The sequence below is a fragment of the Heptranchias perlo genome, chromosome 5 (assembly GCF_035084215.1).
Source record: "Heptranchias perlo isolate sHepPer1 chromosome 5, sHepPer1.hap1, whole genome shotgun sequence".
Classification (NCBI taxonomy): Eukaryota; Metazoa; Chordata; class Chondrichthyes; order Hexanchiformes; family Hexanchidae; genus Heptranchias; species Heptranchias perlo.
The window spans coordinates 42,372,963-42,397,210 of NC_090329.1; the positions used below are offsets into that span (position 1 = coordinate 42,372,963).

The following is a 24,248-nucleotide window of genomic DNA, read 5'->3' on the forward strand; positions in this document are numbered from 1 at the left end:
ACCCTTACACTGGTCACACTTATTCTGTGTTTCTCTCCAAATAAGAGTTGCTGCTAAATCTGTGCAAGTTACTGATAAAAATGATACGGAGAACTCAGTAGCATGACAATTTCAGTGTTTTGTCTTGGCTTCATCAGCCTGGCAGTGGAGGTATAAGGAGTGAAACTTTGCATGTGAAATTTTGCATTGTTTGTACATTTAGTAATCTGTTCTAAGTTGTTGAGGTAGTTGAATCCCTTTCGTTCATGTGTCAGTGTGTATTTGAGAGAGGACACAAAAAACAAGAACAGCAGAAAAAAGGACATCCTGTAAAGACTGTTTGAGTATAAGGTACTGTATCTAGACATGATATGTAAACCCGAGAGCCCTGAATTTCTCGGGTTCTCCTGATTTCCTGCCATGATTTTGGAACCCCAGAGAAATGGTGTAAATGGCCATTTAATCTGTGTATCTGGGGGTTCCTCCAATTTCCTGTTGGAGAACCCCCGCAGAAATTCCAGGTGGAGCTCTTTGGTAATAACAAGTTCTATTGAAAACACCCTTAGTGAGTAAGGAAAGCTGCAAGTTAGCTTAACATTTTCTTAAGCCTTGGATTACTGATTCTAGATGATAAAACTCACCCTCTAGCCCAGTAGAAATATTTGCTTATTCAATGATTGTACATAAGTTGATTTTCCCTCTGAAAGTTATTAAAATTTGTATATATTTTGTTCATATTTATATTTTGTACCTCTAACATGCAGAGAAAATGGAAGGAATTATAAGGCAGATTATTTAATATTTGTTTTTTTTGGTTTGCTGATATCATGCCTATTTTCTAACAATCTGTTTATATGATGATTATAATTTGGCTGACTCAATGAAATCAATTTGTTGGTAAGCAAAAATTGCCTCTAACCATGCTTGGCCGATTCCTATGCCTAATTGAGGTATTGTAAACAATTTTACAACACCAAGTTATAGTCCGGCAATTTTATTTTAAATTCACAAGCTTTCGGAGGCTTCCTCCTTCCTCAGGTGAACGCTGTTGGAATCTAATTGAGGTAGAGAGAGACAGACAGAGAGACCGTAGAGAAAGGAAAGATAATGAATGCAGAAATATAATACAGAATACTCATTAGAACTGGCCAGATTCACATTGGAAAGTCAAAGGACCCGATTTTAACTGCTCCCACTGAGCGGAAACTGGGCGGGGGTGGGGACAGTTAAAAAATCGGGAGTCACCTACCCCCTCTGATCCGTCTTCTTCCCGTCGTGTCCCCATTTTAGCCTGCTCTTATGAGCAGGACGCTTGCAGGGAGGAGGCGGGGTCCTACATTAAATATGTAGATCAGGTCCAATGATGTCATCAGAACCCGATCTGCAATTTCAAGCTGAGGCCTGAGGGGGGGTGAGGGGGACACTGTAGGCTTCCCCATCAGGGAAAGCCTGTCAAGAAGAGGCCCAGCAGGTAAGTTTAAATTTTAATTTTCAGGTTTTCTTGTGGCCAGGAGGGGCAGGAGTGTCCTTGGGCCTCACAAGGGCCTTCCTTGAACTGGGTTACAATTCTCTCCCCAGTCGCTGCAAGACTTCCCCCTCTCTGGCTCTGATTGCTCAAAGACATCCCCTGGCCCCGATTGCGGCCCTGACCTAACAGCCAACTCCCTCCCAGCCCTGATCGCTGAAAGAACCCCCTCCCATCCCCGATCACTGAAAGACCCTCTTCCCAGTCACAATTGCTGGAAGAGTCACCTCCCATCCCCAATCGCTAATAGACCTCCCCCCGTCTCCCTGATTGCTGAAAGACCCACCTCCCATCCCTGATCGCTGAAAGACCACCCCCCCACCCCCGTCCCTGATTGCAGCTCCGATCTTATCAGCCGCCTCCTTCCCCTCCTGATCGCGGCCCCGATCTTTGAAATCCCAATATCTGCCGGGGACCATCCTCACGGCCTCCTGCAGCTGGTTTACACTCCCGCCCACCGGCCAGGCTCTCAATCTGTCTGGCTGTCGGGTGGGAGACTGCAGCATTTTATTTAAATGAGGTCCTGCCGTTAAGATCAGCATCACCACCACATCCTCGGCCTCGGAGAGTTCTTCAGCCGATTATGGTCTCCCCCGTACACTCCCCGCATCCCTGTTAATATCGGGGCCAATGTGTCTATAATCACCCCGCACCTCCCACCCCCTCCGTAACATAGGCAACACCAACAACATTGAGGTTCTGAAGAATGGACATGAATTGAGAGTCAAGGATGTAACGCCCTTGTATCAACCACCTTAGACTCTCAGGGAAGCAGTTTTTGAGAAGGTACAGGCTAAAGAGAGACACTATTGGTGATACATGCACCTCTTAGAACAAGACTCACAGATGCACTTAACTATTACTGCACTGAATTATTAGATGACAGGGTCTTTTCAGTCTCCATCATGGTATATATTTGACCTGAATCAATATGCAATGTAGGGCAAGAAGGGTGTTCCAGGTGTTCCATTTTTTCCAAGTACAGCCAACTTCTTTTTTATTCATTCATGGGATGTAGGCGTCACAGGCGAGGCTGGCATTTATTTATTGCCCATCCCTAATTGCCCTTGAGAAGGTGGTTCTGAGCCGCCTTTTTGAACCGCTGCAGTCCGTGTAGTGAAGGTTCTTCCACAGTACTGTTAGGAAGGGAGTTCCAGGATTTTGACCCAGCGACAATGAAGGAATGGCGATATATTTCCAAGTCAGGATGGTGTATGATTTGCAGAATACCCAGCCTCTGACCTGCTCTTGTAGCCACAATATTTATTTGGCTGGTCCAGTTAAGTTTTGGGTCAATGGTGACCCTCACGATGCTGATGGTGGGGGATTCGGTGATGGTAATGCCTTTGAATGTCAAGGGGAGGTGGTTAGACTCTCACTTGTGGGAGATGGTCATTGCCTGGCACTTGTCTGGCACAAATGTTATTTGGCACTTATCAGTCCAAGCCTGGATGTTGTCCAGGTCTTGCTGCATGCAGGCACGGACTGCTTCATTATCTGAGGGCTTGCAAATGGAACTGAACACTGTGCAATCATCAGCAAACATACCCATTTCTGACCTTATGATGGAGGGAAGGTCATTGATGAAGCAGCTGAAGATGGTAGTCCTGTGTTGTAGCTTCACCAGGTTGGCATCTCATTTTTAGGTACACCTGGTGCTGCTCCTGGCATGCTTTTCTACACTCCTCATTGAACTAGGGTTGATTCCCTGGCTTGATGGTAATGGTAGAGTGAGGAATATGCCGGGCCATGAGGTTGCAGATTGTGGTGGAATACAATTCTGCTGCTGATGGCCCACAGCGCCTCATGGATGCCGAGTTTTGAGCTGCTTGATCTGTTCTGAATCTATCCCATTTAGCACAGTGGTAGTGCCGCACAAAACAATGGACAGTGTCCTCAGTGTGAAGACGGGACTTTGTCTCCACGAGGACTGTGCGGTGGCCACTCCTACCAATACTGTCATGGACAGATGCATCTGTGACAGGTAGATTGGTGAGGACTAGATCAAGGAGGTTTTTCCCTCATGTTGGTTCTCTCACCACTGGCTACAGGCTCGGTCTGGCAGCTATGCCTTTCGGGACTCTGCCAGTTCGGTCAGTAGTGGTGTTACTGAGTCACTCTTGGTGATGGACATTGAAGTCCCCCACCCAGAGTACGTTTTGTGCCCTTGCTACCCTCAGTGCTTCCTCCAAGTGGTCTTCCAAGTGGTCTTCTTACTTCCAATTCCCTTTGCAGCAGCAGCAGAAAAGACAGATGGCTTTCCCAAGACATGGGATATGATCAGCTGAACTTGTGTAGCCATCACGTGCCTGTGGACCATGCAATGCCATTCATGAACAGAAAGGGATACTTTGCCATGAATATTCACTTGGTATGTGATGCTTATACTTGAATCTTACATGTGAGTGCTAGATCTCCAGGGAGTTCATACAATGCATTCATTCTGAGACAATCATGTTTGCTGTAACTCATTTGAGCGAGAACTGAGGTTAGGTGGGTGACTCCTGTAAGATGTGGCTTACCTACTACAACATCATCTATTTGCACCTCTATACGCTCCCCAGAACCTAGCCAAGATGATTACATTGCAGCCCTTGGCAGAATCATTAAGCGGGCCTTTAGACTGATCAAGTAGCATTTTTGAACCACTTCACATTGGGGGATGCCCTGCAGAACACCCCAGAAAGAATTGGCAAAGTAATCAGAGTCTGCCATATGCCTCACAACATGGCCCTTAACAGAGGAATTACATTGGAATTGGATGAGGCTGCACAGATCTGAGTGTCAGACTCCTCCACATTGCCTAGATGAACTTTCAATGTTTGGGGTATGGTGTCAAGTGACTGGTTGGTCTGATGTATCATCGGTCATTTCAAAGAGGGCCCCATGATGTCTGAATTCTAAAGCTCCTCTGCTCTGTTATCAGTCTGTTAGGCACCAACGGACATCCAATACATCCCCAACATCAGCTATGCATGGTGCATTACCCAGCAATCCCATATCAATATTACTATCTAGAGACTTCAGAATATGTGTCACTGTACTGATGCTTGCATGTTTGCTATGTGATGTGATGCTGCCTTGCTGCCTTGCCATTGGAAGGTCTTATCACATTGTCACCTACCCAGTGCCAGGGTTAAGGACATCTCCTCTGGGCTGGAGAAGAACTTGGAGTGGGAGGGGAAGGATCCAGTTTTCTTGGTCCACGTAGATACCAACAACATAGGTAGGACTAAGAAAAAGGTTCTGCTGAGAGAGTTTGAGCAGCTAGGGACTAAATTAAAAAGCAGAACCACAAAGATAATAATGTCTGGATTATTACCTGAGCCATGAGCAAATTGGCACAGGGTAAATCAGATCAGAGAGATGAATGCATGGCTCAAAGATTGGTGTGGGAGAAGTGGGTTTCGATTTGTGGGACACTGGCACCAGTACTGGGGAAAGAGGGAGCTGTTCCGTTGGAACGGACTACACCTGAACCATGCTGGGACCAGAGTTCTCGTGAATCGAATAACTAGGGGTGGGGGGGGAGAGTCCCGGTGGAGAGAAATCTGGAATGCTAAAGAGAAAAGACAAAGAAGCAGTGTAGGAAAGTGATTGGGATAAGAATAACCAGATTATGTCAGGAAGGGACACAACGTATAATCAAAAGAGTGCACTAACAAATAGGGTCCGGGTAAGTAAAAATGGTAATAAGACAAATAGGACCATAGTACAAAAAAATGTTAAGATGTCGAAAAATGTTAAAAAGACAGATCTAAAGGCAATATATCTGAATGCACAAAGCATTCATAATAAGGTAGATGAATTAACAGCGCAAATAGATGTAAACAGATATGATATAATTGCGATTTCAGAGACATGGCTGCAGGGTGACCAAGGCTGGGAGCTGAATATCCAAGGGTATTCAATATTTAGGAAGGACAGGCAAAAAGGAAAAGGAGGTGGGGTGACGATGTTAGTAAAGGATGAAATCAGAGCAATAGTGAGAAAGGATATTGGCTCAGAAAATCAAGATGTAGAATCAGTCTTGGTGGAGTTAAGAAGCACCAAGGGGCAGAAAACACTGATGGGAGTTGTCTATAGGTCTCCAAACAGTAGTGGTAATGTAGGGGATGGCATCAAACAGGAAATTAGAGATGCATGTAACAAGGGTACTACAGTAATCATGGGTGACTTTAATCTACATATAGAGGCCAAACCAAATTAGCAATAATACTGTGGAGGATGAATTCCTGGAGTGTGTACAAGATGGTTTTTTAGACCAGTACGTTGAGGAGCCAAATAGGGAACAGGCTATCCTAGATTGCGTATTATGCAATGAGAAGGGGTTTATTAATAATCTTGTTGTGCGGGGTCCTTTAGGGAAGAGTGACCAGAACAGGATAGAATTCTTCATTAAGATGGAAAGTGAAGTAGTTCAATCTGAAACAAGGGTCCTAAATCTAAACAAAGGAAACTACAAAGGTATGAGGAGTGATTTGGCTATGACAGATTGGGAAGCTTCATTAAAAGGCATGACAGTGGATAGGCAATGGCTAACATTTAAGGAGCGAATGCATGAATTGCAACAATTATACATTCCTTTCTGGCACAAAAACACAAAAGGAAAAGCGGTCCAACCATGGCTAACAAAAGAAATTAAGGATCGTATTAGATCCAAAGAGGAGTCATATAAAGTTGCCAGAAAAAGTAGCAAGCCTGAGGATTGGGAGCAGTTTAGAATTCAGCAAAAAATGACCAAGAGATTGATTAAGAGGGGAAAAATAGAGTATGAGAGTAAACTTGCAAGAAACATGAAAGTGGACTGTAAAAGCTTCTACAAGAATGTAAAAAGAAAAAGATTAGTGAAGACAAATGTTGGTCCCTTACAGTCAGAAATGGGAGAATTTATAATGGGGAACAAGGAATTGGCAGAGCAATTAAACAAATATTTTGGTTCTGTCTTCATAGAAGGGGACAGAAATAACTTCCCAGAAATGTTAGGGAACCCAGGGACTTGTGAGAAGGAGGAATTAAAGGAGATTAGTATTAGTAAAAAAATAGTGCTGGAGAAATTAATGGGACTGAAAGCTGATAAATCCCCAGGACCTGATAATCTGCATCCCAGAGTACTAAAGAGATAGCCATGGAAATAGTGGATGCATTAGATGTCATCTTCCAAAATTCTATAGATTATGGAACAGTTCCTGCAGATTGAAGGGTGGCAAATGTAACCCCACTATTTAAAAAAGGAGGGAGAGAGAAAACAGGGAACTACAGATCGGTTAGCCTAACATCAGTAGTAGGGAAAATGCTAGAGTCTATTATAAAAGATGTGATAACAGGACACTTAGAAAATATCAGCGGGATTAGATAAAGTCAACATGGATTTATGAAAGGGAAATCATGTTTGACAAACCTACTGGAGATTTTTGAGGATGTAACTGGTAGAATAGATAAGGGAGAACCAGTGGACGTGGTTTATTTGGATTTTCAGAAGGCCTTTGATAAATTCCCGCATAAGAGGTTAGTGTGCAAAATTAAAGCACATGGGATTGGTGGTAATATACTGGCATGGATTGAAAATTGGTTAACAGACAAGAAACAGAGAGTAGGAATAAATGGGTCTTTTTCGGGGTGGCAGGCAGTAACTAGTGGGGTACCGCAGGGATCAGTGCTTGGGCCCCAGCTATTCACAATATATATCAATGATTTGGATGAGGGAACCAAATGTAATATTTCCAAGTTTGCTGATGACACAAAACTAGGTGGGATCGTGAGTTGTGAGGAGGATGCAAAAAGGCTTCAAGGCGATTTAGACAACTTGAGTGAGTGGGCAAATACATGGCAGATGCAGTACAACGTGGATAAATGTGAAGTTATCCACTTCGGAAGGAAAAACAGAAAGGCAGAGTATTATTTAAATGGTGATAGATTGGAAAACGTTGATGTTCAAAGAGACCTGGGTGTCCTTGTACATCAGTCACTGAAAGCAAACGTACAGGTGCAGCAAGCAGTTAGGAAGGCAAATGGTATGTTGGCCTTCATTGCATGAGGATTTGGGTACAGGAGCAAGGAAATCTTACTGCAGTTATACAGGGCCTTGGTGAGACCACACCTGGAGTATTGTGTGCAGTTTTGGTCTCCTCACCTAAGAAAGGATATACTTGCCATAGAGGGAGTGCAGCGAAGGTTTACCTGATTCCTGGGATGGCAGGACTGTCGCATGAGGAGAGATTGGGTCGACTCAGTCTGTATTCACTCGAGTTTAGAAGAATGAGAGGGGATCTCATTGAAACATGTAAAATTCTGACAGGGCTAGACAGACTGGATGCAGGGAAGATGTTTCCCCTGTCTTGGAGGTCCAGAGCGAGGGGTCACAGTCTCAGGATACGGGGTAGGACATTTAGGACTGAGATGAGGAGAAATTTCTTCAGTCAGAGCGATGAACCTGTGGAATTCTCTACCACAGAAGGTTGTGGGGGCCAAGTCACTGAATATATTTAAGAAGGAGCTAGATAGATTTCGAGACACAAAAGGCATCAAGGGGTATGCGGAGAGAGCGGGAACATGGTATTGAGATAGAGGATCAGCCACGAACATATTGAATGGCTGCTCCTATTTTCTATGTTTCTATGTCCTTGGGTTCTGCCATGTCTGTAGAGGAAAAAAATACAGAATGCTTCCATATATAGGTTTATGTGTTGGCAGCAGCTTGAAAAGTGTTTACATTAACCAATACATGTGGGATGTGTTTCTAAAATGATCCAATGCTAGAGGCTCTTTGCTGTTCCCCGACTGTTTCCTGCTGCATCCAAGGCCTCAGCACCTAGAAAGTCCATTATAGTCTTCCCATTGGAGGTTAATGGATGTTGTTGCCTCTTTTCTATTATAATCTAGCTTTTCCTACCAAAAGAAAAAGGGCAAGCATTTATTCTGTATACCACGAGCATGCATGGCTTCAGCCTTGTGCCTGTGATAGTCTAGTAGCTCCTGTGGAAGACGTATACTTGCTGTACCACCCTTATTATCATCAGAAGCCTGCCTAGTTTCCTCTGTTAAATAGTCTCTCTGCATTCTGAAAGTCATACATTAGCTTGCCTATGGTGCAGACAGAAATAAAAGTGACTGAGGTTAGAGGAGTGAACATCCATCCGTCCTTGGCTGAAGGAGAGAGGAAGACAGAGAGCTATGCAGTGCCATCTACCACATGAAGAGTCATTAGAGGACTAACAATCATTTTGCTTTGCTGCAGGAAGTGCTGCCTGTCTGCCCACTTGCTGCATTACATCAATAAGGTAAGCAACGTCTGCAGAAACACTAGAGACTAGTAGTAGTTCAACTTGCTCAGAACTCAATTTCCTGGATTATTTTCTTGTTTATTGTGTGCTATTTTCAATGATTCAGCAACTGTTGTTTCTGTGCTGCATTGCACATAATTGTTTAAAAATGAATTTTGTTTGTTTTTTGGAAAGTGTGAAAAGAACTGTGAAATAGTATGCAAAGTATTACATACTAGGAAACATATACTTTAACATTTAAAATGTTAAAGTTCTGGTTTTAGTCTTTCTTATTTCAGTGTTAAATTCCCTTTGGAAAGAAGTTATAGAGTGAGAGATACCCTTGGAAGGACAAGGGGAGAGGAACAGAAATAGAGCCCTATAGGAACATGGTTGAGGGGGCACATAGATAGATAGTGAGGAAGACAGATACCCCAACAGATAGAATGACATAAGTAGGAGAGCAACAACAACTGGCATTTATATAGCGCCTTTAACGTAGTAAAATGTCCTAAAGCATGAGACAGAGAAAGACTGTTGAACTGGGAAGCAAAAAGCGAGAGGGTGAAATACCTTGTCGTGCAGGATGGAATGAGAGAACTTAAGGACAGAAGGCCATGTTAAAGGGAAACTCCCAACTCTCTTTCCTCTGGCCCTCCACCAGTCACAACATCTCTGTCAGTGTTGACCTGCTTATCTTCTCCCTCACCCCTGCCTTTGATGTCATTGTTCCACCAAATCACTCCCTGTCTCCCATCCCTGCCTCTCTTCCAGTACAGTCACCATGTTCACTCATCTCAAATCAGAGGGCTGCAAATTCAAGTGCACCTGGTGCACAACTGGTCTGGTCATTCCTTGGTAGATTAGGCTCGACCATATCATGCATTATCGTGCCTCATTTCCGAAGCCAAATCCTCCTACTATACCAGGATCATACTGAAAGCCAAACACAACCCAAGGCTCCATTTCTCCATAGATCCCCGCCACCTCAAATATCTATTTCTTGCTCCACCGCCCCCACCTCCAATACCAAGTGGGAAGAACTTCATCTCTAAGATTGATACCAGGCATCCCTCTGTCACTATCTCCCAACCTCTCCAGTTCCAATACCCTGTCACTCTGCAGTTTCTTTCTCATCTCCTCGTCCTCTCTTAAATCTTGCCTTGCATGAGATCCACCTCCTCTCTCTCAAATCCTAACCATTCAACTACTACTCTTAACCTCCATGCTAGCATTTCAAAACTGCTATAGAATCATAGAATCATAGAAGTTTACAACATGGAAACAGGCCCTTCGGCCCAACATGTCCATGTCGCCCAGTTTATACCACTAAGCTAGTCCCAATTGCCTGCACTTGGCCCATATCCATCTATACCCATCTTACCCATGTAACTGTCCAAATGCTTTTTAAAAGACAAAATTGTACCCGCCTCTACTACTGCCTCTGGCAGCTCATTCCAGACACTCGCCACCCTTTGAGTGAAAAAATTGCCCCTCTGGATCCTTTTGTATCTCTCCCCTCTCACCTTAAATCTATGCCCCCTCGTTATAGACTCCCCTACCTTTGGGAAAAGATTTTGACTATCTACCTTATCTATGCCCCTCATTATTTTATAGACTTCTATAAGATCACCCCTTAACCTCCTACTCTCCAGGGAAAAAAGTCTCAGTCTATCCTATATCTCTCCCTATATCTCAGTATATCTCTCCCTATAAGTCAAACAATCAAGTCCCGGTAGCATCCTAGTAACTCTTATCTGCACTCTTTCTAGTTTAATAATATTTTTTCTACATTAGGGTGACCAGAACTGTACACAGTATTCCAAGTGTGGCCTTACTAATGTCTTGTACAACTTCAACAAGACATCCCAACTCCTGCATTCAATGTTCTGACCAATGAAACCAAGCATGCTGAATGCCTTCTTCACCACCCTATCCACTGTGACTCCACTTCCAAGGAGCTATGAACCTGTACTCCTAGATCTCTTTGTTCTATAACTCTCCCCAACGCCCTACCATTAACAGAGTAGGTCCTGGTCTGATTCGATCTACCAAAATGAATCACCTCACATTTATCTAAATTAAACTCCATCTGCCATTCATCGGCCCACTGGCCCAATTTATCAAGATCCCGTTGCAATCATAAATAACCTTCTTCACTGTCCACAATGCCACCAATCTTGGTGTCATCTGCAAACTTACTAACCATGCCTCCTAAATTCTCATCCAAATCATTAATATAAATAACAAATAACAGCGGACCCAACACCGATCCCTGAGGTACACCGCTGGTCACAGGCCTCCAGTTTGAAAAACAACCCTCTACAACCACCCTCTGTCTTCTGTCGTCAAGCCAATTTTGTATCGAATTGGCTACCTCACCTTGGATCCCGTGAGATCTAACCTTATGTAACAACCTACCATGCGGTACCTTGTCAAAGGCTTTGCTAAAGTCCATGTAGACCACGTCTACTGCACAGCCCTCATCTATCTTCTTGGTTACCCCTTCAAAAAACTCAATCAAATTCGTGAGACATGATTTTCCTCTCACAAAACCATGCTGACTGTTCCTAATCAGCCCCTGCCTCTCCAAATGCCTGTAGATCCTGTCTCTCAGAATACCCTCTAACAACTTACCCACTACAGATGTCAGGCTCACCGGTCTGTAGTTCCCAGGCTTTTCCCTGCCGCCCTTCTTAAACAAAGGCACAACATTTGCTACCCTCCAATCTTCAGGCACCTCACCTGTAGCTGTCGATGATTCAAATATCTCTGCTAGGGGACCCGCAATTTCCTCCCTAACCTCCCATAGCGTCCTGGGATACATTTCATCAGGTCCCGGAGATTTATCTACCTTGATGCGCGTTAAGACTTCCAGCACCTCCCTCTCTGTAATATGTACACTCTTCAAGACATCACTATTTATTTCCCCAAGTTCCCTAACATCCATGCCTTTCTCAACTGTAAATTTGCTATCATCACTCTCCCAAAAAAAAACACCCTCAACCCATCTATCCTTTCTAACTACTGCCCCCTTTCCATTTTAAATCCTCAAATGATGTGTTCACCACACAACTCCCCTCCCCTACATGGTACAGTTATCCCCTAGGTTTTTAACCTGCTTGACCTCAAAGCTAGACTTGGTCTTGACTACCTGTGTGCAAAACCACAGGAGGTTGCCTCATAACTACCTGAGTCTACGACTAATGTGTTCATCTTTTGAGTGTAAAGTGAAATATAATGACCCAATTAATGTACTTTTGGCAAAAGAATGCAACAAAAAAGCTTAGGAGAATTGTTTGGAAAACGAATAATTAAAAAAACTCAAAAGCAGTTTTAGCAGCAAAAAAATCTAAATGATCATCAGGGAAACCTGAATGCACCTGTCGGTTAAATTTTTTTGTACACATTCCTGTAGGAGTAGTTTTATGAGAACAATTCCTTTTCTAAAAGTAGTTTGTTATGTCTTGTATTGATCTGTTTGGTATAAAAATATTGGTATTAGCATTGCGAGGGTGTGAAATCATATCCAGTGACAGTGGAGGATGGGCAGAATGAAGATTGATGTAGCTGGATCTGCAGGATAATCAACACATGATATGTACTGCAGCGCAGTCACTCTACTTAATGCAGCACTTCATTGGTCTTGTATCCCTTGTATAATATAGATTATATCCTGATCCCACTATAGAATACCTGAAATGGCTCAGTGTTTACCATTCTACTGAATTCCACTTCCCAGGTTAATAGCTGAAAAACTTCCTTTTTCCAAATTGTTTTTACTAACTTTATATTTCTGTTATCACTGTAATTGATTAAATGATTTGTTCTGTTTTCGTTTTAATGTTGCATTTTTGTAACTGCCTTTGCTTGTTGCCCTGACATTTGTTATTTAACGTTCAATTTGTTTCTCACAATGCAGCATTCTCATAAAATTATTTTATCACAAAAAGCAGTCTTGTTCTCCAGCCTTTAGGGAAATGTCTTTCTTAGGTCTTGTATGATTGCTACCAACACAGTACTGAATGGCTAAGAAATGCTGGGGTATGGACACCCCTGATAACAAAGGTTATAAAAATATGCTTCCCCCTGAGGCCAAAGTAGTTTCTTTGCAAATGTAATCTCTTCATCAGTATTGTGCTCTGTAAACATAAGAATTCATTAAAGCAGTTCGATGTTCAGAGATGTTAACACATATCAAGTATAAGAACCCAGAATTGGAGATTTTATATATTTATTACATGATGTGGTGAGGTTGCTGATGTGCTAACTTCTATCATTTGCATTGTCAAGGTGAATTCAAAGTATTGGTGGGAATCCCGAAACAATCTGTACAGATTATTCATATATAGTTGTTCAAAGTTTCACCCACCATTTTAGGTTTCTCCCCATGGATCTTCGCCATTGTTGAGTGAAGTTCCCTACAGGCCAGTAATGTATAAATCACATTACTGGCCTGTACTACCTAAAGAAAGCAGTACTAGCCTAAAAGTTGTTGTTGGTGTAAAGCCATACGCAGCAACAGCTGAGCGATAAGGGGCAACAATTTCAGGATTTCCCAACGCTGAGGAAATCACTGAAGGGCAAAAGTTGAATGTGAGCACTAGTGTACTCAAATCGTGCAGTAAAGCAATTAAGGATTCAGATCGGATTCTATGGAATCTCATCCTACGAAAGCATTCATTTTACCCAGACATAGAGGTGTCAAGGGAGAGGCTGCAGTCAATGATGCTCTAGCACTGGGTTTGGCAGATGAGGACCAGTTAATGTAGGAAAGATGGCCCAAGAAGTTACGTGTATGTGTAGCATACTGTTAATTCCTGCTGCACTGCTACTGGTAATGTAAGTACAGATGTGCTTAAGGAGCCTTGGATTTGAAGGTAGTTATGGATAGAACTGTGCCAACTCCTTCAGGAAGACCACCACACAGCATGTAACATCTATATGGCACTGTGCCAGTGGCCATCAAAGTCAATATAGCCCTCAATTCTAATGCGCCAGGCTCCTTCCAGGTTGAGTTACGCTGCTGCACCTGTAGAGAGAGTTACAGGTGGGTTTACTGTGTCTAATCATCTGCATACCCATTGTTGCAGGCATTAGTGTAAAACATATGTAAAATGAGTATAAGTAGCTGAACTGCAATGGAAACTCATATGCAGCCTTTAAGAACACTGCTCAACCTGCACACTTCAGTACCAGACTGGGGGACAACCAGGTAAGAAAAGAACTGTGCTTGGCTCTCTCACTTCACTCTCACATAACTTCATTGCATGTCTTATCAATATTTTTCAAGAATGCTTTTCAAGAAAGATGATAACATCGGCACCAAGAAGACAGCAGGGCCATGGAGCCAACTCAGAGAAAAAGAACACAGAACTTCACTCATTCGGATCTAGGGCTTCCTGCAGGGGATTAAAGGCAGAAGGAACAGACTCTTGGGGCCCCTGTCTCCCTAACACCAAGCGACCTGGACACGGGGATGTGCCTGGCATATAGGTTGGCTCAACGATGTAAATGGGGCCCACTTGGGGTCCTGGGATGGACCCTCTAAAAGTCCTGACAGCAGTATTCTTCTCAATCAAGGTACACCCATCATGTACAGGCACCTGCCACTGCTATTTAAATGAGGTGACCACCCACTGCCCCGGATACTCTGTTGGGTTCAGAAAGCAGAGATCACCGACGCCCCTTCCACCAGAGTCTGCAGGAGAGTCGGTCTATGGATTTCGGGGCCGTTAGGCTCAAACAAGCCATACCTTTTTCATAGATCAACCTCATCAATCTGTGTGCTCATCGTATCCCTAAATCCACCCAGAAACACATCCAATTGTCTCTTCAATGCATTTACTTTACACTGTCTGCAACCTTTTTCCATCCACATGGTGAGCTCATCATCTTGGTCAGGATCAAGGCACTGAGCAGAGCTCCACACAAAAGGAGGAAAACAAAATGGGGGGAGGTCACTGATTCACCTTTGTGCATCTTCTGGTTATCAGTTTTTGAGTAGTGTGGGGAGGATCTACAGGACCTGAGAATAGAATATCTACTTGCACTTTCCACCAGAGAAAGATATGTGGCATGAGGGGCTTGAAAAATAAAAAGGAACTAACAAAGGAGAAGAATTAAAGATAAAACTGTATGCCCAAGAACTACCAATGATGCCATTTATAGCTGGCACCTTGATGTATTAACCCTGTCTGTATTTCCTTTAAGTATACTGGCAATTATTATATTTGCAGTGATTTGCTATTTAAAATTCCTATTGCAGAGGTTTCATAACAGCAGATTATACATAACACTCTATTAATTTTTTATGTAAAGGTAATTTGATGACAGTTCCCATCTAATAGATATGGAATATGCATGAGATCGAGGCTAGCAGGGATAGGAACAATGTTGTAAAATATTTAACAGGAGTACTTTTTACTTGTGATAAATTATTAAGGCTTGAAAGTGTGAAAATAGTTTTCCACATATTGAAGTCAGGCTGGTAACCTGGTAATTTGTTTGCAGTTCCAGCCAAATTTACATAGAATTACATAGAATCACATAGAATGTATAGCACAGAAATAGGCCATTTAGCCCAACAGGCACGTGCCGGTGTTTATGCTCCACACACGCCTCCTCCCACCCTTCTTCATTTAACCCTATCAACATATCCTTCTATTCCTTTCTCCCTCATGTGTTTATCTAGCTTCCCCTTAAATGCATCTATGCTAGTCGTCTCAACTACTCCTTGTGGTAGCGAGTTCTACATCTTCTCTACGTCTACCCTATCAAACCCTTTCATAATCTGAAAGACCTCTATCAGGTCACCCCTCAGTCTTCTCTTTTCTAGAGAAAAGAGCCCCAGGATGTTCAATATTTCCTGATAAGTATAACCTCTCAGTTCTGGGATCATCCTAGTAAATCTTTTTTGCACCTTCTCCGTGCCTCTGTACCCTTGTTACAATATGGAGATCAGAACTGTTCACAGTACTCCAAATTTGGTCTAACCAAGGTTCTATACAAGTTGAACATAACTTCACTGCTTTTCAATTCTATCCCTCTGGAAATGAACCCCAGTGCTTTGTTTGCTTTTTTTATGGTCTTACTAATCTTCGTTGCTACTTTTAGTGATTTGTGTTCCCTCTGCTCCTTTACCGCATTTAGACTCTTATTTTCCAAGGAGTATGTGACCTCCTTATTTTTCCTACCCAAATGTACCATCTCACACTTATCTATATTGAAATTCATTTGCTAATTACACATCCATTCTGCAAGTTTATTAATGTCTCCCTGCATCTTGTTGCAATCCTCCTCATTATAAACTATATCGCCCAATTTGGTGTTGTCTGCAAATTTTGAAATTGGACTTAGAAACAAAGAAACATAGAAAATAGGAGCCAGAGTAGGCCATTCGGCCCTTCGGGCCTGCTCCGCCATTCAAAATGATCATAGCTGATCGTCTAACTCAATAACCTGTTCCCGCTTTTTCCCCATATCCCTTGATCCCTTTAGCATTAAGAAATATATCTATCTCCTTCTTGAATACATCTAATGAATTGGCCTCCACTGCCTTCTGTGATAGAGAATTCCACAGGTTCACCACCCTTTGAGTGAAGAAATTTCTCCTCATCTCGGTTCTAAATGGCATACCCCGTATCCTGAGACTGTGACACCTGGTTCTGGACTCCCCAGCCATCGGGAACATCCTCCCAATCTCTCCTCATACATCAGTCCTGCCATCCCAGGAATCAGTCTGGTAAACCTTCATTGCACTCCCTCCATAGCAAGGACATCCTTCCTCAGATAAGGAGACCAAAACTGCACACAATACTCCAGATGTGGTCTCACCAAGGCCCTGTATAACTGCAAGGAATCTTACAACACCAGGTTATAGTCCAACAATTTTATTTTAAAATCACAAGCTTTCGGAGATTATCTCCTTCGTCAGGTGAGTAGTGAATGAGAGCTTCTCAAATTGCATATCTTATATTAGGCTGGGACACCATCACACCAATCAAAGGTGTCGTTGGTGTTCAGACAGGTTAGCCACGGAAAACAGTCGGTCCCAGTATGCTGAATACACATTGTGTCAAATTACACAGACGGAGAGAAAGAGACCCGAAAGGCAGAGAGAGAATTTTCAGTTGTATTAAACACAGATAACTTTTTTTTCCCTTGCTGGTGGGGTTACGTGTAGCGTGACATGAACCCAAGATCCCGGTTAAGGCCGTCCTCATGGGTGCGGAACTTGGCTATCAATTTCTGCTCGACAATTTTGCGTTGTCGTGTGTCTCGAAGGCCGCCTTGGAGAACGCTTACCCGAAGATCGGTGGCTGAATGTCCTTGACTGCTAAAGTGTTCCCCGACTGGGAGGGAACCCTCCTGTCTGGCGATTGTTGAGCGGTGTCCATTCATCCGTTGTCGCAGTGTCTGCATGGTCTCGCCAATGTACCATGCTCCGGGGCATCCTTTCCTGCAACGTATGAGGTAGACAACGTTGGCCGAGTCACAGGAGTATGAACCATGTACCTGGTGGGTGGTGTCCTCTCGTGTGATGGTGGTATCTGTGTCGATAATCTGGAATGTCTTGCAGAGGTTGCCGTGGCAGGGTTGTGTGGTGTCGTGGACGCTGTTCTCCTGAAAGCTGGGTAATTTGCTGCGAACGATGGTCTGTTTGAGGTTGGGTGGCTGTTTGAAGGCGAGTAGTGGAGGCGTGGGGATGGCCTTAGCGAGGTGTTCGTCGTCATCGATGACATGTTGAAGGCTGCGGAGAACATGGCACTTCACTGCACAGGACCTCCAACCAACGCTGTACACCAGATACATCGACGACATTTTCTTCCTATGGACCCACGGCGAAGAATCACTGAGAGACTACACGATAACATCAACAAGTTCCATCCCACCATCAAACTCACCATGGACTACTCCTCAGAATCGGTTTCTTTCTTGGACACACAAATCTCCATCAAAGACGGGCACCTCAGCACCTCACTCTACCGCAAGCCCACGGACAACCTCACGATGCTCCACTTTTCCAGCTTCCACCCTAACCATGTCAAAGAGGCCATCCCCTATGGACAGGCCCTGCGAATACACAGGATTTGCTCAGACGAGGAGGAACGCGATGGACACCTACAGACGCTGAAAGTCGTCCTCGTAATAACGGGATATGACGCTCGACTTGTCAATTGACAGTTCCGAAGGGCCACAGCGAGGAATCGCATAGACCTCCTCAGAAGACAAACATGGGACGCAACCAACAGAGTACCCTTCGTCGTCCAGTACTTCCCCAGAGCGGAGAAACTACGCCATGTTCTCCGCAGCCTTCAACATGTCATCGATGACGACGAACACCTCGCTAAGGCCATCCCCACGCCTCCACTACTCGCCTTCAAACAGCCACCCAACCTCAAACAGACCATCGTTCGCAGCAAATTACCCAGCTTTCAGGAGAACAGCGTCCACGACACCACACAACCCTGCCACGGCAACCTCTGCAAGACATTCCAGATCATTGACACAGATATCACCATCACACGAGAGGACACCACCCACCAGGTATATGGTTCATACTCCTGTGACTCGGTCAATGTTGTCTACCTCATACGTTGCAGGAAAGGATGCCCCGGAGCATGGTACATTGGCGAGACCATGCAGACACTGCGACAACGGATGAACGGACACCGCGCAACAATCGCCAGACAGGAGGGTTCCCTCCCAGTCGGGGAACACTTCAGCAGTCAAGGACATTCAGCCACCGATCTTCGGGTAAGCGTTCTCCAAGGCGGCCTTCGAGACACACGACAACGCAAAATCGTCAAGCAGAAATTGATAGCCAAGTTCCGCACCCATGAGGACGGCCTTAACCGGGATCTTGGGTTCATGTCACGCTGCACGTAACCCCACCAGCAAGGGAAAAAAAAGTTATCTGTGTTTAAGACAACTGAAAATTCTCTCTCTCTCTCTCTTTCTGCCTTTCGGGTCTCTTTCTCTCTGTCTGTGTAATTTGACACAATGTGTATTCAGCATACTGGGAGCTACTGTTTTCCGTGGCTAACCTGTCTGAACACAAACGACACCTTTGATTGGTAATATAAGATATGCAATTTGAGAAGCTCTCATTCACTACTCACCTGACGAAGGAGATAATCTCCGAAAGTTTGTGATTTTAAAATAAAATTGTTGGACTATAACCTGGTGTTGTAAGATTCCTTACATTTGTCCACCCCAGTCCATCACCGGCATCTCCACATCCTGTATAAGTGCAATTGTAAACAATTTTACAACACCAAGTTATAGTCCAGCAATTTTATTTTAAATTCACAAGCTTTCGGAGGCTTCCTCCTTCGTCAGGTGAACGATGTGAAAATGAAATCCTCGAAATGAAATCGCATTTATAATGCACAGAACAATGCTTGGTGATTACAGACAGTTTTTTCAACTGCCAGTTGCCAAGGCAATCAGTGTGCAGACTGTCTGTCTGCATACTGATTGCCTTGGCAACGGGCAGTTGAAAAAACTGTCTGTAATCACCAAGCATTGTTCTGTGCATTATAAATGCGATTTCATTTCGAGGATTTCATTTTCACATCGTTCACCTGACGAAAGAGGAAGCCTCCGAAAGCTTGTGAATTTAAAATAAAATTGCTGGACTATAACTTGGTGTTGTAAAATTGTTTACAATTGTCAACCCCAGTCCATCACCGGCATCTCCACATCATGTATAACTGCAGTAAGACATCCTTGCTCCTGTATTCAAATCCTCTTGCAATGAAGGCCAACATACCATTCGCCTTCCTAACTACTTGCAAAACCTGAATGCTCGCTTTCAGCGACTGGTGTACAAGGACACCCAGGTCTCGTTGCACCTCCCCTTTTCCCAATCTATCACCATTCAGATAATAATCTGCCTTTCTGTTTTTACAACCAAAGTGGATAACCTCACATTTATCCACGTTCTACTGCATCTGCCATGTTCTTGCCCACTCAGCCAACTAGTCTAAATTACATTGGAGCCTCTTTGCATCCGCCTCACTGCTCACATTCCACCCCAGCTTTATGTCGTCGGAAACTTGGAAATGTTACATTTAGTTCCCTCATCCAAATCATTGATATATATTATGAATAGCTGGGGCCCAAGCACTCATCCCTGCAGTACCCCATTAGTCACTGCCTGCCACACGGAAAAAGACCCGTTTATTCCTACTCTCTGTTTCCTGTCTGTCAACCAATTCTCAATCCATGGCAGTATATTCCCCTCAATCCCATGTGCTTTAATTTTGCACACTAACCTTATCAAAAGCCTTCTGAAAATCCAAGCACACCACATCCACTGGTTCTTCCCTATCTATTCTACAAGTTACATCCTCAAAAAACTCCAGTAGATTTGTTAAGCATGATTTCCCCTTTCATAAACCCATGCTGACTTTGTCCAATCCCGTTAATGCCTTCCAAGTGTTCTGTTATCACATCTTTTATAATAGACTCTAGCATATTCCCCACTACTCATGTTAGGCTAACTGGTCTGTAATTCCCTTGTTTTTCTCTCCCTCCTTTTTTAAATAGTAGAGTTATATTTGCCACCCTTCAATTTGTAGGAACTGTTCTATATAATTTTGGAAGATGATCACCAATGCATCCATTATTTCCAGGGCCACTTCCTTTAGTACTCTGGGAAGTAGATTATCAGGCCCCGGGGATTTGTCAGCCTTTAGCCCCATTAATTTCCCTAGCACTATTTTTTTTACTAATACTGGTTTCCTTCAGTTCCTCCCTTTCACTAGACCCTTGGTTCCCTAACATTTCTGGCAGTTTGTTTGTGTCCTCCTTTGTGAAGACAGAACCAAAGTATGTGTTTAATTGTTCTGCCATTTCTTTGTTCCCCATTATAATTTCCCCCATTGCTGACTGTAAAGGACCGACATTTGTCTTCACTAATCTTTTTCTCTTGACATATTTATAGAAGCTTTTACAGTCAGTTTTTATGTTCCCTGCTAGTTTACTCTCATATTCTATTTTTCACCTCTTAATCAATCTCTTTGTCCTCCTTTGCTGAATTCTAAACTGTTCCCAATCCTTAAGTTTGCTATTTTTTCTGGCAATTTTATATGTCTCCTCTTTGGATCTAATACTACCCCTAATTTATTTTCTAAGCCACGGTTAAGCCACCTTTCCTGTTTAATTTTTGCGCCAGACAGGAATGAATACTTGTTGTAATTCCTGCACACATTCTTTAAATATTAGCCATTGCCTATCCACCGTCATCCCTTTTAGTAAAGTTCCCAATCTATCATAGCCAACTTGCACCTCATACTTTCGTAATTTCCTTTATTTAGATTCAGGACCCTAGTTTCGGATTCAACTACTTCACTCTCCATCTTAATGAGGAATTCTATCATGTTATGGTCGCTCTTCCCTAAGGGACCCCGCACAACAAGATTGTTAATTAATCCTGTCTCATTGCACAATACCCAGTCTACGATCCCCTGTTCTCTAGTTGGTTCCTCAACGTATTGGTCTGGAAAACCATCACATACACACTCCATGAATTCCTCCCCCATGGTATTATTGCTAATTTGGTTTGACCAACCTATATGTAGATTAAAGTCACCCATGATTATAGTTGTACCCTTCTTGCATGCGTCTCTAATTTCCTGTTTAATGCCCTTCCCTACATCTCCACTACTGTTTGGGGGCCTATAGACAACCCCCACCAACGTTTTCTGCCCCTTGGGGTTTCTTAGCTCCACCCATACAGATTCCACATCATGATTTTCCAAGCCAATACTCTACCTCACTATTGCATTGATTTCCTCCTTTACTAACAATGCTACCCCACCTCCTTTCCCTTTTTGCCTGTCCTTCCTAAATATTGAATGCCCCTGGATGTTCAGTTCCCATCCTTGGTCACCCTGCAGCCATGTCTCCGTAATCACAACTATATCATAACCGTTAAAATCTTTCTGCGCTGTTAATTCATCTAGCTTATTGCGAATGCTCCGCGCATTAAGACACAATGCCTTTAGACTTGTCTTTTTAAGGTTGCTAGTCATCTTAGTTTTATTTTGCACTATGGCACTAATGCACCGATTCCCGAGTCCAAATCATTTATGTAAATGATGAACAACAGTGGTCCCAGCACCCATCCTTGTGAAACACCGTTTCCCACCTTGTGCCAGTCTGAGTAACTACCTTTAACTCCTACTCTCTGTTTTCTGTTTTGTAGCCAGCTTGCTATCCATTCTGCTACTTGTCCCTTGACTATGCGGCACCTTAGCAAATGCCTTTTGAAAATCCAAATATATTACATCTACTACATTACCCTTGTCTACCCATTCTGTTACTTCTTCAAAGAATTCAACAAGGTTGGTCAGGCATACCCTTCCCTTTTGAAATCTGTGCTGACGATCCTTTATTATATTTTCAGTTAAAGTATGATTTTTTCAATTGTATAACAATTAGCCCATTTTCAGTGGTGTTTTTTTGTAAAGAAAATAAGGCCAGAGTATCCAATTTTGAAACATTTAAGGTTAGGGCTTGGGATCATCAGGTACCAGCTTGCTAATTATCTGGAGAAAACCAATAATCAGCTAGCTCTCAGGTGGTGAAAGATGCTAGTGATGAGTGACAGCCTCCAATCTAATGCCCAACACAATTAGAATATCAGAAGCTGTCCCAAAGTAGACAAGCTATCAATAGAGTAAAAATAAACTGGTGTTATTCTGTGACTAATACTTTCCAAATTCTAACAACATAAGAAAGCAAAGAATAAGAAAAGGTGAATTTGGCCTGTCCAAACCTGTTCCTTCCACATACCAAATATAATCCAATTTCTCAAGGAGACCACCTCACCAATTTAATCTCCAGAAAGCAGAAGAGTATTATTACTACACCAATGTCTTCTCTACATTTGATTCCTGAACTTTAAACACAGGGGTAGGAGGAGATGTTCAATGGACTTTCAGAATTTTAGATCTACTCATGGGGGATGGTGTCCTATTCCCCTTTTAGGATCTTGGTTTCAATGGGATTTACATCTGTGATTGGGCAATTACTTAAAACTTTTGGCCATCTTCACAAAACTAGAGCCAGTTAAATGTAAGGGCCCCATAATTACTTGAATTTGGTGACATTTCTAGGCTGCTCTTTCAGCGCACCTGCATTTAATGAGATGCATTCTAGGACTGGATCTGTTTCCATCGGGTTTCCATCCCTTAATAGCAGTGATCCAATTTGCAATCTCTATTGAGGATCCCCTCCCCCCCTCCCCAGTTTCCTGGTAACCCACAATCTGCCCGTTGTTTCACCACTGAGGTAATTTAAATATATTTAAATGAGGGCCTAACCAGTTGGCGTGCCAAAATCCCAGAAGTTATGCTTACGATGCACCAGAGGTAATTCAGAATGATTTAAATGAAGTCTACCAGTTGCCAGTAATAGTTGAGACCGGCAGAATTGATTTACTTTGGAGCCTGAAGATTGAAGAAACTTGGACAATGATATTGGAGCTCGAAAACAGCTTTTATAACATTTTATTTGCTTTCTACCTGGACAGAGCTGCACTTGACTTTGAGAGTTGGAGGGCCTGTGAGACCATAGTGATGTTTTTGCCTCCACTCACCGTGAGAATTTCTGAGGACTCAGTCTGGAATTCCCAACGGGCATTTCTTTGCTTGCAAATATAATGGAAGTGGAGGAGGAGCAGTACGTGAGGGAGGAAAGGAGCATTAGAAAGTATACAAGATGTCGTCCTCCAAAAGAATTTACAAGCTACGCAGATCCTTTGAAGATGTCAGTGAGGAAACCTGTTTTAGAAGAGTGCTCCTCACCGAAGAGGCAGTAGGGGAGCTGTGCCAGCTACTACATGAAGACCAGCAGCCAAGTTCATCCGCCTGTTCATTTTCAGTTGGTTTCAGTATGGAATTTGATGGCATTTTATACTTGGTGAAGGTAAAGCCTCTTCATATTCCTCTGTGTTTACTGAAAAAAATTCTTATTTTTATTGTCATTTTATCAGAAAAACCCTTTTCTACATTTATTTTATGTCTCTGTTAGCTTTCCACCTGTGATTTTCATTTAGCTGGAAGGAGAGTTATGCAATGCCATTGACCTTTCATCATTGTAAACATGCTTTGTAAAAACTAATGAACTGGAAAATGTGATTTGAAAGACTATTTGGAATCATTTGTACATTAAGTATCAAATCGAGTGTGTGAACAAACTAACGGTGCTTTCCTTGTTCAAAAACAGCAGTTTGGTAAATCTAGAGCTGAATACTGGTGGCAGAAGAGATAATGCAAAGTGTGCACTCATGTCACTGTGCCTGTTACAAATTTCAGGCCTATTTTGATTATTCTCCTGGCTAAGCATCACTGTTGTCTCCTGTAAGTGGACTCCATTCCTCACTTTCTGTACCTAATATCTACACGTATGATAGCATTACTCTGGAGGGTTTAAAAATGAGACGCCCCCTTACCATAGGGACTGAGTAC

The 24,248-nt window shown here is 43.1% G+C and overlaps 1 long non-coding RNA gene across 1 annotated transcript; it reads left to right on the forward strand.

Annotated features, from left to right (window-relative positions):
• The first annotated feature begins 1,367 nt into the window (after positions 1–1,367).
• On the forward strand, positions 1,368–23,904 carry LOC137321719 (uncharacterized). Its single transcript, XR_010962893.1, has 5 exons — positions 1,368–1,450; positions 3,740–3,875; positions 8,742–8,784; positions 14,060–14,349; positions 23,312–23,904. It is a non-coding gene; the product is annotated as an uncharacterized lncRNA (long non-coding RNA).
• The last annotated feature ends 344 nt before the right edge of the window (positions 23,905–24,248 follow it).